Here is a 15,668-nt window from a genome sequence, read left to right as displayed (position 1 = left end):
TAATTGACTGGCATTCCATGTCAGCTTCTATTTCTCAACGTAAAAGAATCTACTCATAACCTCTACTTGAACTGTTAAGAACCATTTTGTCCTAAAGTTAGCAGTCAACACTTCTCAAAATAATTGAAACAAATTACAAAACGAAAACTGTGACAGTAATTTTATACAATAAAAGATGAAAAAACAGTATCCAGATTACAATCTGTTAACAATTAAAACTTGTGGCAAAAATACAGTGGTACCTCATCTTACGAACGCCTCTTCTAATGAACTTTTCAAGATACGAACCCGGTGTTTAAGATTTTTTTGCCTCTTCTTCCAAACTTTTTTCACCTTACGAACCCAAGCCGCTGCTGCTGGGATGAAGGGGTTTCTTTTTCCCCCCCTTTTTTGAAGAAAGAAAAGGGAGGGGCGGCTTGGAGGGGGAAAAGACTCCATTTAAATAACTAGGAGAACAGCGTGTTTGCAAGCACTGAAAGAGTGTCTTTTATAAGAAAGAAAAGGGAGGGGTGGCTTGGAGGGGGAAAAGACTCCATTTAAATAACTAGGAGAACAGCGTGTTTGCAAGCACTGAAAGAGTGTCTTTTATAAGAAAGAAAAGGGAGGGGTGGCTTGGAGGGGGAAAAGACTCCATTTAAATAACTAGGAGAACAGCGTGTTTGCAAGCACTGAAAGGGTGTCTTTTGAAGAAAGAAAAGGGAGGAGTGCCCCCCTTGCCTTTCTTCCTTCCCACTCACCCTTTAGCCTAGCCTTGCTTCTCCCACCCGCCCCTTTAGTTGCTCCTCCCTGCCCTCTGTTCGCCTCCCTTCTAAAGTTTGGGATTTTCCTGAAGGATTTGCACGCATTATTTGCTTTTACATTGATTCCTATGGGAAACATTATTTCATCTTACGAACTTTTCACCTTACGAACCTACTCCTGGAACCAATTAAGTTTGTATCATGAGGTACCACTGTACGTATTTTACCAGAGTGAATGAAATCAAATCTACAGGGACACCATTCCATATCCTAGGCCAGGGATGGCGAACCTATGGCACGAGTGCCACAGGTGGCATGTGGAGCCATATATGCCGGCAAGCAAACAGTTGCCATAGCTCAGCTCCAGGGTGCATGTGCATGCTGGCCAGCTGATTTTCAGCTTATGCAGATTCTCCGGGAGGGTGTTTTTACCCTCCCCAGGCTCCAAGATGGGCCTACCTGCTCCACAAGAAGTCAGGAAATGGGGGACTGTGGCGGTTGTTAATGCATGCATATGGGATGGTGCAGAGGGGGGGGGAGGCTTCTGTGGGGCTCTCTAGGAATCTCCTGGGAGGAAATAGGGCCTCCACCCTCCCTGTGGTTTTCCCAATCACACACATTATTTGCTTTTACTCTGATTCCTATGGGAAAAATTGCTTCTTCTTACAAACTTTTCTAGCTAAGAACCTGGTCAAGGAACGAATTAAGTACCACTGTATATGGTTTGGGTAATGAAACATCTGCATAAAACAATCAAGTCCAGATAAGCTCCAAACTCGATTGCAGAAAATACAACAGAATGGTCAATGTCTGGAATGCACTACCTGACTCTGTGGTTTCTTCCCCAAACATTCACAACTTTAATCTCACCCCATTCCTAAAATGTAAGAGGCATGCATAAGTGCACCATTGTGCCTACCGTCCCTCTCCTAATGTCATCATTTAATTGTATCCATTTCATGTAATTACTGTCACGCTGAATATTGCCAGCCCCAGAGACTTTTAGTAATTAAAGAGTTAACTGTGTGTGTGCCTTACTAAGATCCTCCTATTGTGATTAATATCCTGTCAAATCACTTCCTTCTTCTTTATTCTAAAACTCCTTTTTTTCTCTTTTCTACCTCCATCATGTAAAGACATATTTATTGTTTTGTCCCTCGAGACATGTTTTATTTTCTATTTTTATAATAAAGAAATCTTGTTTTTGAACAAATGACTAAAGGCTTCATCTATTGCATCCGCGGGGTTAATGTTCTAACGGACTTTAATCACTTACAAACTGCAACAATTACAAACATGTTTATACTTGTATATGTTATCTTATACATGCTTGACAAAATAAATAAATAAAATAAAAAACTTCTCACTTTAACCCTGTCATATGAGGTATGCAGAGATGAGTAACCCCCCCCCCCCCAGTTTGCCCCAAACTGGTAGCAGGCCACTGTTGATGTTACAATGATGTCACAGAACTGGTTCTGTCGATGTCATTTAATATTTTTTTCTGTGTTTATTTTCTTCTGCACATGCAAGGAGCCAAGTTTTAGGCACCCTGAGCCAGTGTCTGGATGGGAAAGAAGCCACTAAGCTTCCAGGTTCAGCAGCAGGCTTGGTCCCTTCACAGGATTGCTTTTCTCCACCCCCAAGAAAGATCAAAAGGCACAGAGCAGCCTTTAAGGACAAAATCGGCATAACCGCCTAGCAGTAAGAAAAGGAACCACTGAGGGAAAGAGCTCTCTGGGATGGGTAAACAAGTGGGGAGGCGAAGGGGAAAGAAAAGAGAGAGCACTGGGCAGGAGCTACAGAAGGAGGGCATCAGATCTTCTTGGCCCCTGCCAATGGACACACAACTATATGTACTACTAAATTCTGGCCAACTACAACAGCCCAATGATTTTGAGACAAACTTCATGTGGAGCATATTGAAATAAACCAATTGTGAGGTGATAAGAACGTGAGAGTATATGGGCAGGACCCCTATGTTCCGGCCTAGGCTTCACAAAATCACGAGGGTCCTGAAAAAAACTTTTTTATTTGGCTAATGTGAATTCCTAGCATTCACAATCAGAGGCAATAAACCTTTCAAGGAGGAATAGTAACAACAGACCTTATCAGTCCTTGAATAGTTGCCAGGCCAATAGCTCCAGGTGCAACTCTATACAATCAAACACTTGACAAGGAGTCTCTGTGAGGCACGAAGCAAATCTTCACATTAATAAATGAACTAATCGTCTCTTGCAAACGCCAATCTCCTTTTACACCTATTTATTCCCTATGGAAGGGGCCATTCAGCATCCACTTGTGCCTTTATTCCTAACTTGACCCGTTCCTTAGTTGTTCCCTTCTTCAGACAGTCTGCGCATGCACACATTGGAAACAGGCTCCAGATATTCTTCTGCCTCACTTATCTCCGACTCCAAAGATAAACGATAACTTTAAGACAGCCCAGGCCCCATCTCTGCCTCCAACTCAAAACACTCATCAGAGCCGTCCCCAGTCTCCAAGACTGGCCCATGTTTCTCCCTAACTTCCTCATTGTCTATCTTTAATTATATCTTTGCTCTTTCTTTCTTTCTTTCTTTCTTTCCTTCCTTCCTTCTTTCTTTTTGTTATTCTGATATAGATTTGTAATTGTTATTATTGCCCTTGATGTTTTATGTGCAGAGTCTTTTGAAATGAAGGCAGGATACAAGTACTGCAGATGAATGAGCAATTTAGAAAGTTTTTGATTAATGCAGTATATATTTTAAGCAGTACTTCTATAAATTATTTTAGGAATCTTTATAAATTACTTTTAGGGTTAATTCTGGATCAGTTATTAAAACTAATTTTAAAGGAATTTTGTATCATTAAGAAATACAGAAATTTAAGTCTTGCAGGTTGAACAATTATTTAAATTTCAAATCTTTTCCCCATATTTTTAAGACTTGCAAGAGAGCCTACTTTATATGAAGTTTATATAAAATATATTTCTTTTTGTTTTAAAGTTATTTATGAATATCAGTGGATGGACCATATTTAAAATACTACAAATAATTGGAAAATTACAAATCATACCAGATAAGTGATTTCATTTTATCAGAAAAGACAAAATGAATATTTTGCTGATCCTCAGAATACTACATTGTGTATATAACCAATGATATATACAACAATCTTCAAACATAATGTTCCTGATATGCAAAGCTTAGTTAGGTTAAGAAAAATCAAGACTTCTCATTTTCAAACCTGGTTGGAATTTGTGTCAAAAATCTTCTGCGAAGTATTCTCAAGAAAAGTACACTTCCAAACCATAAAGGTATTTTGCAAGCATCTAAAGTCCTTTATGTTCCAGTCTTTTAGTTGTTGATGTGAATCAATATGCTAACTCTGTAATCAAACAGTGAAAGAATAATCAAATGATATCATGATACAAATAAGGTGCAAGATCCAGAATAATATTATGTAAATAGCGTACATTACCACAAATGACATAATCTGCAATTTAATGAAAATTCAGAGTCCATTAAGTTCAAATATTATAGAATGAAACAAAATGGATAGAGTGTTAACTAATGTTAGGTCTACACAGGAGTTCTTCTGGCTCATCAAAAATAGAATTAAAAACCAACCTCCCTTAAATTCCCTCTTGAATCCAACAGTTTGTTTTAGGGTTAGAAAATTACAGCAAAAACAAAAATTAAATCTGATTTTTTTTTTAAAAAAAGATATCTGTAAGCTAGTTCAAATAATATTTCAGAAAAATTAATTGTTTACTTGATATACTATATTATACCACCAAGTCCTGGACAAAAGAATTAGAAAAATATTCCATGCACACTTTTTAAAATCATGTACTTAGAGTCACAAGTCTGAAAAAGTCTACAAAAAAGGCAGATCTGTCAAGCCTAACTTTTCTTCCATGTAAATTATTGTGTTATTAAATGATATTTTTTTGGAAGGTAATCATAAATTATTTTTGAGAAACCTAGAAAAACAAGTTGGAAAAGAATCAGTGTAATTTCTACAATTTAGGCTTTTCACTAATGAATCAGAATTAATTGTGACTTGGATTTCAAATGTATCAATTGCACTTAAAAATAAGGTAGGCTATATGGGATTTACTTCCATTCATCATAATATACAGTACTTCGGTGATATTTTAAAAGGTAAGCAGGGTCAAACCTAGTTAAGGAGATGAATGAGATACCACCCTCAATAGGATTTAACATTTTGGGAGAACAACAGTTTATACAATCTATAACTATATAATCAGCATTGTAAAAATGTCTGAATAGTGACAACAGTAATTAATTTTAATCCCAGAGACATCTGACTATGTTAAAACACATTCCCTTTGTGTAAGATTTCTTTATATTGATCAATATCAATAATGTGAAACTACAAAATTACAAAAAAATTACAGGAGAATACGAATATTGGTATCTAATCCAAATAGTTTAATTTTGCAGATTGCCTTTAATTCTCAATTATGTTAAAATAATTTATTATCCCACCCCAAGTCCTCGGAGAAGGGCGGGATATAAGTCCAATACATAATGATAAATAATAATAGTGAAAAAACAATGCCAAGACTGAATAGTCAGTTAGTTAACTCTATTTCTCTTTATTTTTATAACTTTTTAAAAAGAGTCATGAGATCCTATTAACACTTACTGTAGCAGGAACAGATACAAATCAAATCATATTTAATAGTCCTATCTATTAAACTATATCATAAGTAAAATCTTTCTTCAGGATTAGTAACAAAACAAAATATAAGTTATTTCAATAAATATTTCTTAGAAAACAAGTGGAAGGTTGTTTCATTTTCACTGCAAAACATTAATATAGATCTCCAGATTTCACCTCTTCTTGTTACAGAAATTTTCACTTCTATTTTAGTATTTCTAATTTGTACAACTTAGAACTGGAAGTACAGTACTGATTCCTAATAGCAATCTTCAATCCCAAATAGAAATAATTTCAGATAATTGAAGAATTATTCCTCATTTATTAAGATTACTACTATACAGTGATCCCCCGATAATTGCGAGGGTTCCGTTCCAGGACCCCCCGCAACGAGCGGGTTTTCGCAAAGTAGCGCTGCAGAAGTAAAAACACCATCTGCGCATGCGCAGATGGTGTTTTTACTTCCCAGCAGCGAGGAGCCGAAGATTGGGGTTTCCCCGTCGCCCACGCCCACGTTCGCCTTTGACTTCGGGACTCAGTTGGTAAACCGCGCGGCTGTTTTAAAACGTACCCGGGTGGCCGGGCGAGCAGCAAGCGAACGGCGGGTGGCCGGGCGAAGGGCGGGCTCGCTGCTCGCCCGGCCACCCGGGTTGGTTTGGCTTCGGGACATGCCGGCGGCGACGTTTTAAAACAGCCGCGCGGCTTCCCAACTGAGTCCCGAAGTTCGCCTTTGACTTCGGGACTCAGTTGGTAAACCGTGCGGCTGTTTTAAAACGTCGCCGCCGGCATCTCCCGAAGCCAAACGAACCCGGGTGGCCGGGCGAGCAGCGAGCGAACGGCGGGTGGCCGGGCGAAGGGTGGGCGAGCGGCGAACGGCGGGCGAGCCGGGCGAACGGCGGGCGAACGGCGGGTGGCCGGGCGAACGGCGGGCGAGCCGGGCGAACGGCGGGCGAACGGCGGGTGGCCGGGCGAAGGGCGGGCGAGCCGGGCGAACGGAGGGCGAACGGCGGGTGGCCGGGCGAAGGGCGGGCTCGCTGCTCGCCCGGCCACCCGGGTTCGTTTGGCTTCGGGACATGCCGGCGGCGATGTTTTAAAACAGCCGCGCGGCTTCCCAACTGAGTCCCGAAGTTCGCCTTTGACTTCGGGACTCAGTTGGTAAACCGCGCGGCTGTTTTAAAACGTCACCGCCGGCATGTCCCGAAGCCAAACGAACCCGGGTGGCCGGGCGAGCAGCGAGCGAACGGCGGGTGGCCGGGCGAAGGGTGGGCGAGCGGCGAACGGCGGGCGAGCCGGGCGAACGGCGGGCGAACGGCGGGTGGCCGGGCGAACGGCGGGCGAGCCGGGCGAACGGCGGGCGAACGGCGGGTGGCCGGGCGAAGGGCGGGCGAGCCGGGCGAACGGAGGGCGAACGGCGGGTGGCCGGGCGAAGGGCGGGCTCGCTGCTCGCCCGGCCACCCGGGTTCGTTTGGCTTCGGGACATGCCGGCGGCGATGTTTTAAAACAGCCGCGCGGCTTCCCAACTGAGTCCCGAAGTTCGCCTTTGACTTCGGGACTCAGTTGGTAAACCGCGCGGCTGTTTTAAAACGTCACCGCCGGCATGTCCCGAAGCCAAACGAACCCGGGTGGCCGGGCGAGCAGCGAGCGAGCGGCGGGTGGCCGGGCGAGCGGCGGGCGAGCAGCAAACGGCGGGCGAGCGGCGAACGGCGGGCGAGCCGGGCGAACGGCGGGTGGCCGGGCGAAGGGCGGGCGAACGGCGGGTGGCCGGGCGAAGGACGGGCGAGCGGCGAAGGGCGGGTGGCCGGGCGAACGCCGGGCGAACGGCGGGTGGCCGGGCGAACGCCGGGCGAGCGGCGAACGGGGGAAGACCCAGGGAAGCAGCCCAGCAGCTGATCTGCCCTGCGCCATCTACGCATGCGTGCCCATAGAAAAAAAGGGCGCGCATGCGCAGATGGTGTTTTTACTTCCGGGTTCAAAAATCGCCATATAGCCATTTCGCAATCATCGGAAGCGCAATACCCGGGGGATCACTGTATATGTAAAAGCCCTGTATATCTTTATGATTCAAACTATGTATTACATTTAGAAAAAGCTAGCACACAGTTTTAAAAAGAAAAACTTATAAACCCCATATTTGCAGCATATATTCTTGTGCTCAAATGTAAGAATTCACATTTCTATTAAATTCCAATGAAATAAATCAAGCCTCACTACTATATTAATAATTAATTTAACTATCTGATGAACAAAGGAATATCCTCCCACCATTTTTATATTTAAAAAAAATCAGATCAAACAAAGTTAAACCCTATGGCAAGAAAACAAAAGATTTAACTGGGAACAAGCTAAAAGAAAACTTAAGAAAGTCTTTACGTTGGTAAGGAAAAACTAGACTTTTTCTTGCATAATAGTTATGATTCAGCTGAACATACTGTGAAAAAAAAAACACTACAGACTTGTGAAGAAGACAGGAACAGCTGCCTTCACAGCAGTTAAACATTTTAGGCCAAACTGTACTGGTTCATAGGACAAATCGTTTGAAGTCTGTATGTCAGAGAAAGAACCAGCTTGTTTAGAAAACTTTAATACCTTAAAAATCTGATCAAAATGCACTTTATGTCAAAAAACCAAGCTCTGAAGAAGCATTAAGAAGCTTCCAGTAGGACAAAAAAGGAAAAAGATAAAAATATATAGATACGGTACAAATGAAATGCTGGAAGTTGCAAAACACTTGGACTTCAACCAACTCTTTTTTTGAAGAGTTATCTATTGCTTCCCGCAATTATTATATATTATACATCTTTCTAGGTCAAAAAGCCTTCATAATCAAAACCTCTGCTTTCAAGAGAAAAAATTACTTCTGACTAATCCACTTTTTAAAAAGTCAACATAGGAACTGCAAAATAGAAGAGTATAATGATTGCTTTTTCCAGTCTCCATTTTCAGAACTCCTCCGTAGAATCTATATATCATTGCATAAAAGGCTGTGTGAAAGAGAGCCAGTCTGGCTTAGAAGTTTAAAACACCAGGCTGGAAAGCTGGAGACTGTGAGTTCAAATCCTCCCTTCGAAACGAAAGTCAGCTTAGATGACAATGGGCCAGTCACTTTCTCTCAGCCCAACACACCTCACAGGGTTGAGAAACAAGCAAAAGGAAGATGTGTTGGACATGTTCACCATCTTGACTTATTTGTAAAAATAATAAACATGGGATACAAATAGAATATAAATAAATAAATAAAGCTTGAAACTGAAGGAAAAAATAGCACTACCATCTGAGAGGTATTTTTAGAAACCTACCTAAACCGTATCTTACAATACATCTTGGGTTATTTATTCTGACTGTAAAGTTTAAATGCTTATACAACCTGAAAAGGGATACTCTTTTATAAGTGGTCCAATATAAATAATAATTTTCAGCTATATTACTATTTTGACTTTGAAAGTACAATGATAGAGAAGTTATGCTACATAAATCAAATGACTTGTTTAAAAGGCCATTTCTGAATATGGCTTCTAATCAATGAAATTGGTGGAAGGTATTTGTGGCATTTTCTATCATGCTAAGACTTTATTTCTATGACATTTTGTGTGATTTAAATCCATGTCGTCAGTGTTCTAGCTTTTAGAATAACAAATGTATTAAAAAAAGTCCATGTATAATATTGACAGATCTTGCCCTACCATAATTGCTGGGATTTTATATATGTTGTATTTTTAATATTAGATTTGTTTCACTGTTATATTGTTTCTATTATTGTTGTGAGCCGCCCCGAGTCTTCGGAGAGGGGCGGCATACAAATCTAATAAATAATAATAATAAAAATAATAATATATTATTATTATATAATGTATTATTATATATTATATATATTATATAATAATTATGTATTATTATATAATGTAATAATGCATAAAACGTATCAGGAAAGACTTAATGAACTCAATCTGTATAGTCTGGAGGACAGAAGGAAAAGGGGGGACATGATCGAAACATTTAAATATGTTAAAGGATTAAATAAGGTTCAGGAGGGAAGTGTTTTTAATAGGAAAGTGAACACAAGAACAAGGGGACACAATCTGAAGTTAGTGAGGGAAAGATCAAAGGCAACATGAGAAAATATTATTTTACTGAAAGAGTAGTAGATCCTTGGAACAAACTTCCAGCAGACGTGGTTGGTAAATCCACAGTAACTGAATTTAAACATGCCTGGGATAAACATATATCCATTGTAAGATAAAATACAGGAAATAGTATAAGGGCAGACTAGATGGACCATGAGGTCTTTTTCTGCCGACAGTCTTCTATGTTTCTATGTTTCTAATGCAGAATTTATCAGTTTGAGCCTATCAGTCCTTATCCAGATCCAGACATGTCGAGACACTGAGACAAGAGTTTGCCAGCATCATCTAGACAGTGACCCCATTAAAAATAAAATTACCTCCCCATGGCACATGGGCCCCAGGTTGGGAACCAGGGCTCTTCAGGCTAATCAGCATACTAAAAGACAACTGACAAGATGACCTCACCCAGAGGCCTTATGAAGAGTGAAAGCAAAAGGTTTTGAAGCACCTGACATGAGAATCTGGCTTGATCTTTCCTTCCCCAAAACACTGACTGAACATGACCAAAGAGAAGGGAGAACCAACAAGATATCAACCAATAAAGCATGTCTGAAAGGTCTAGCTCCACAGACCCTCCAGACTGATACAATAATGAATTGCACCCAAAGATACTGAGTGATCAAGGAGAACCGGAATGATTACACCATCCACATTCTGGCTCTGGTCAATGGTATTAAGTACACCTAATGATCTTTCAATAATATTTTCTGGCCTGAAATCTCACAGAAAACAATTTAGATAATCCATCCGATCCATATTTCCGAAGCCGTTATTCAGCCACCTTCCCACTAAAAGGAAAGAGGATACACTGCAAAAAATTATTCAGAGCAACAAGTTCCAGTAAAGAATTTTTGAGGGGCATACTACTAACCTCCTTCAAGGCAGGAACGCCAACAATACCAACTGCATATCTCACAAATCACACAGGTTTTGCATGAGTTGCTGTGAGCCGCCCCGAGTCTTTGCTGTGAACCGCCCCGAGTCTACGGAGAGGGGCGGCATACAAATCTAATAAATAATAATTAAATACAAAGGTTACTGAGTAAATTATCTCAAGGATCTTGTCCATTTCTTCAGAAGTTATAGGCTCAAATTCCAGAAAACTACACAAGACAGGAACCAAGGAAAAGGCTGAATGATAATATCCATTTTCAAGTCATATTGCAACATCACCCAGATCTACCATGTGACACTCCCTCTCCCAGAATGTATCTGGTTCCTGATAATTTGAAATATGCCTATGGTTGCTTTGAAGTCCAAATTCCAGACCACCAAAATTCAAAGCCTTTATTATCATCATATATCAGGTATACAACAAAATTGCTTGGACAAATTGGAAGGGCCCAGAACATTGCCAACCCTGCAACAGAATCTGTAGATGTGCTGCTGCAATATCAAAAAGACTAGTAAGACAACAACAAGCTTAACTGCTCAGCTGATAAGACCCAAATCAGGCAAAGGTCTCATATACCTGGAGTCCCATATATCTGGGGGATCAGTGCTTCTAGAAGCCATTACAACATCAAAGGTTAAAATGGACACCCTGCCATGGTTAGTGCCAATCTCAGAAGTCAGGTTGACAAATCTATAAAGAGGCCCAACCAGATCTTTATTATACAAGGTAGATCGAGTGCTTTTTTCACAATCCAATTTTTTATGACAATGGTCCATTGTGGTGCAATAGGTAGAGTCCAGTACTGCAGGCCACTAAAGCTGACTGCTAGATCTGCAGGTCAGTGGTTCAAATCTCATCACCAGCTCCAGGTTGATTCAGCCTTCCATCCTTCCGAGGTGGGTAAAATGAGGACCCGGATTGTGGGGGCAATATGCTGGCTCTGTTAAAAAGTGCTATTGCTAACATGTTGTAAGCCGTTCTGATTCGAAGGAGAAGGGCAGCATTTAAAAAATTGAACAAATAAATAAATTGTAAACGAACTTGGTATTCAGTATACATCAGAGTACAAGGCCATTAATAATAATTTTAAAATTCACCTGGTTTTAGGGATGAAACTTAAGAGCTGCAGTGTAAGATAGGATTAAATATCTGAGCCAGCAATGTGCAGTAGCAGCTAAAAAAACCAACACAATCTTAAGCTGCCTCAACAGTGGGATACACTCCAAGACTAAGGAGGTACTAATACAATGCCCTAGTGCCTAGTCAGACCACACCTAGAGTACTGCATTCAATTTTGGTCACCCAACTACAAAAAGAACATTGCAACTCTAGAGAAAGTACAGAAAAGAGCAACCAGAATGATAAGGGTACTGGAAACCAAGACATAAGAAGAACAGTTGCTGGAACTGGGCATGGATAGTCTAGCAAAGAGGAGTGCCAGAGTGGACAAGATAGCAGTATAAATATATTTGAGGGGTTGCCAGAGAGGAGGGGGTCACATTATTTTCCAGGGCACCACAGGACCAGACCACGAGCAATGGATGGAAACTGACCAAGGAGAGATTCAACCTGGAAATAAGGAAGAACTTTCTGATGGTGAGAGCGATCAATCAGTGGAACGCCCTGCCAGCAAAGGTTGTGAATGCCTCCATTACTCGACACATTCAAAAGGAAATTGGACTACCATCTGGCTGGGGTGGTGTAGGGTTTCCTGTTTGAGCAAGGGCTGAACTTGATGACCTGCAAGGTCCCTTTCAACTCTAATAAAAATAAATAATAAAATATAAAATAAAATATAAATAAATAAAAAATAAAAAAAATAAAAAAAATAAAAAAATAAAAAAATAAAATAAAAAAATAAAAAAAATAAAAAAAATAAAAAAAATAAAAAAAAAATTATAAATAAATAAATAAATAAATAAATTAAATAAATAAAATAAATAAAATAAATAAAAAAAATAAAATAAAATAAATAAAATAAATAAAATAAATAAAATAAATAAAATAAATAAAATAAATAAAATAAATAAAATAAATAAAATAAATAAAATAAATAAAATAAATAAAATAAATAAAATAAATAAAATAAATAAAATAAATAAAATAAATAAAATAAATAAATAAAATAAACCACTGGTCCTATCAACTCCATGAGCAGCCTCCCATGTCCTGCGATATGTTCTTCTATTCTTCTAACCTTGATGAAACTACTTTCTCTAATTTCTTGCTCAATCTCTTCCTCATTTACACTCTCCTCCTCCAGATCATAGCTTCCAATTACAGAAAACTGCATTAATACTCAACACATAACAACCATAGCAATCTTCCCAGCTTTTTCCTGCACATAGGCCTTTGGCAGTTTGGGGTTAAACCATTGCCATAGGTCACTTTGAAAAGCCATTAAAAAACAAACAAACAAACATCAAAATTCTCCTTTATTTTACAATTAATACCATTTAGGGGAAATATGGCAATATAGATTTTAAAAAATAAACACTGGTACTTAAAATTTAGTATAACAGTTTTTCGCATGTAAAGATTTACTTTAAAGAAAGCATTAAAATTTCATTTTGAAAGAGTTTTCCAATATAGAATATTTCCCGTTTAACCCAAGAGCTAACTCTGCATGAGACAAGGAGGCCAGTAGGTATAAAAGCAGGCCACTGGGAGACCTAGTGCAGACCACTTGTGAGTTGAAGGAGGTCAGCGAAATCTTGGGAGGCCTGGAACAGTAAACGTGCAAGTTTAGGGAGGCTTGAAATATTTGGGAGGTCCAGTGCAGGCTGCACTCAAGGGAGGCTGGGAAAAGTTGGCACAGACTCCAGGTTAAAGCATCATACTGGGGAAGCTTGTGACTTTCCCTGCCAAGTTCCCCATTGACTTTGCTTGTGGAAAGCTGGCAAAGGAAGTGTAATGGTATTGACATTGCTACCTCTTTCTGATAAATCATGACTATGAGCCAGGTACCCCAGTACCCAAATCACGTATTTGGTAGCCTTGTGGAAAATGAGAGGCAGAACTTTTCACTGATTATTTTGACCTCTGGGGATTGCAGAGTCTATAAGCAGTGACACAGTGACACTAACAGGCCTCAATTTTTTTTAAAATTTAATGAGGAGATTGTTAAACAGGATATTTCAATTGATTATTTATTTATTTATTTATTTTATTTATTTATTAGTTGGACTTGTATGCCGCCCCTCTCCGGCATAATCATTTCAATGTCGAGAGTTCACAGGGGGTTTCCATTCTTGGGTTATATTGTCTGTAGATGAAACTTTCTGTCATCAAATCAGTAAAAATCACAGTCCAATAGTACAATATTAATATGAAAAATGATCAACAAATAGTTAAATAATCACTATTTATGCTATATAAATTCCTCCAAAGTAAAAAGTGTTGCCCAAAAGGATTCACAATACAATATTATGCATTTGAAAGTAAAATCTACTGAATTCAATGCAATTGACATTACAAATGTAATCCAGAACCGTCTATAACCATCAATAACCTTCTAATATCTGCCCTGACTACAGCAACATAACCAATCAAGAACTATGAATTATCTTGGTCCTAAAAAGGAGCTACCAACCAGAGGTGAGAGCATTTAAAATATATAAAATATACAGTATAGAGAATTATGAGACTGTTATCCAAGGCAGTAACGGATTGGGAGAACTATCCCAAAAGAAAATATATTTGCAGAATACTGTACATTTAAATTTTCTTATAGTAATCATATACAAATATTTCACTTTAACATAGCATTTACAGTTCTAATATACTGTAATATATTTATATTTAAGTGTAATATTAGGCTTCATTACAAGTCTATAATTAAATACTATTTTAAAATGCTAGGAAGAATAAAAAGGAAAAATGGGAACGTTACATTTTGGCTATTCTGGCAAGCAAGGAACTGGACTTAAATTTTCCTTCTCTATTCAAATTATATTAATTAAATATTAGTACTAAATTTGGGGGCTATCTGTGACTTGTAATCAGATCATGCTCTAGTAACCACGAGATCCTCTGGACTGCCTGCTATCCCAATTAAATTGGTCCACCACCACTGACTTGATAGATCTACAAAGATCTGGAGAGAGCTGTGGGCTGTTCCTAAGAGTCTATGATTAGATTAGATTTATTGGATTTATATGCCACCCCTCTCCATAGACTCGGGGCGGCTCACAACAATGGTAAAAAACAATACATAGTAACAAATCTAATATTTAGCAATCTAAATTACAGTTTTAGGTTAAAAAATCCAAAAGAAACCCCAATATATAAAAAACAAGCACACAGTCGAATCATACACAGAAACTACATGGGCAAGGGGGAGATGTTTCAATTCCCCCATGCCTGATGGCAGAGGTGGGTTTTAAGGAGTTTCCGAAAGGCAAGGAGGGTGGGGGCACTCCTAATCTCTGGGGGGAGCTGGTTCCAGAGGGTCGGAGCCACCACAGAGAAGGCTCTTCCCCTGGGTCCCACCAGACGATATTGTTTAGTCGGGGACCTAACCGGTCGCTGGGATTTGTGCGGCAGAAGGCATTAGTTTCTTCTTGGAAAGAGAGGGCATATGTGACCTTGAATCAGACTGCAACCCACGCAAACTCCCCTTCCCCATGGACCTTATTGCTCTATATGGTGTACAACAGACCTGAGAGAAAAGTAATGGGAGAAGAGACATCTTCGGAATAGATAGAAGTCAATGAAGGATGAACTGCACTGAATTCTGTAATGGTAATAATTGCTATTAAAGCCTACTTTTAGAGGATGAGGGCTACAAAACTACAATACTCCCACTCTCTTTGTGCATCTAGATTGCTGTCAAGCAGCCTTGCTTCAGATTACTTATGCCCTTTGAGACAAGGGAAGTTGTAGATTCATCTGCAAAGCCAGGCAGAAAACATGTTAAAGTGACTGTTAAGCAAAAATCACTTGAATTTGTTCTGAGTTATAGGTCCAGTGGAGATAGCTGAGACAGACTTTTGCCCTGTTATATGAGCACAGTTGATAGATCACAGGAAGTAGACATGGCCCTTATGACTCTGAGTTCATCTCAGTCACCTGGTCCTTAGATCTATGGCCATGGGGGGGGCATACATGGCTGAATTCTGATAGTAATTAATTCACCCTTGAGAAATCAGTGGTTCCTTCATTTCTTAAAGGAAGTTTTGGTTCATCCCCTTCTCAAGAAACCATTACCAAATCCTACCATACTAGACAGCGTTTAATGCC

The 15,668-nt window shown here is 39.6% G+C and overlaps 1 protein-coding gene across 16 annotated transcripts in view; it reads right to left on the bottom strand.

The window, feature by feature from the left end:
* Positions 1-15,668, bottom strand: part of ZBTB20 (zinc finger and BTB domain containing 20) — a 635,906-nt gene that overhangs the window by 568,130 nt on the left and 52,108 nt on the right. For 10 of the 16 annotated variants that reach the window (XR_011558955.1, XR_011558954.1, XM_070750012.1 and 7 more), the window contains exon 2: positions 3,969-4,109. The exons of the other annotated variants lie outside the window; for them this stretch is intronic. The gene's annotated coding sequence lies outside the window, so the exon portion shown is untranslated. The remainder of the gene's footprint in view (positions 1-3,968; positions 4,110-15,668) is intronic. 16 annotated transcript variants of the gene reach the window in all.

This window comes from Erythrolamprus reginae, chromosome 4 (genome assembly GCF_031021105.1).
Source record: "Erythrolamprus reginae isolate rEryReg1 chromosome 4, rEryReg1.hap1, whole genome shotgun sequence".
Taxonomy (NCBI): Eukaryota; Metazoa; Chordata; class Lepidosauria; order Squamata; family Dipsadidae; genus Erythrolamprus; species Erythrolamprus reginae.
The sequence above is the reverse complement of the archived record's forward strand: the minus strand, read 5'-3'. Positions and strand labels throughout refer to the sequence as shown.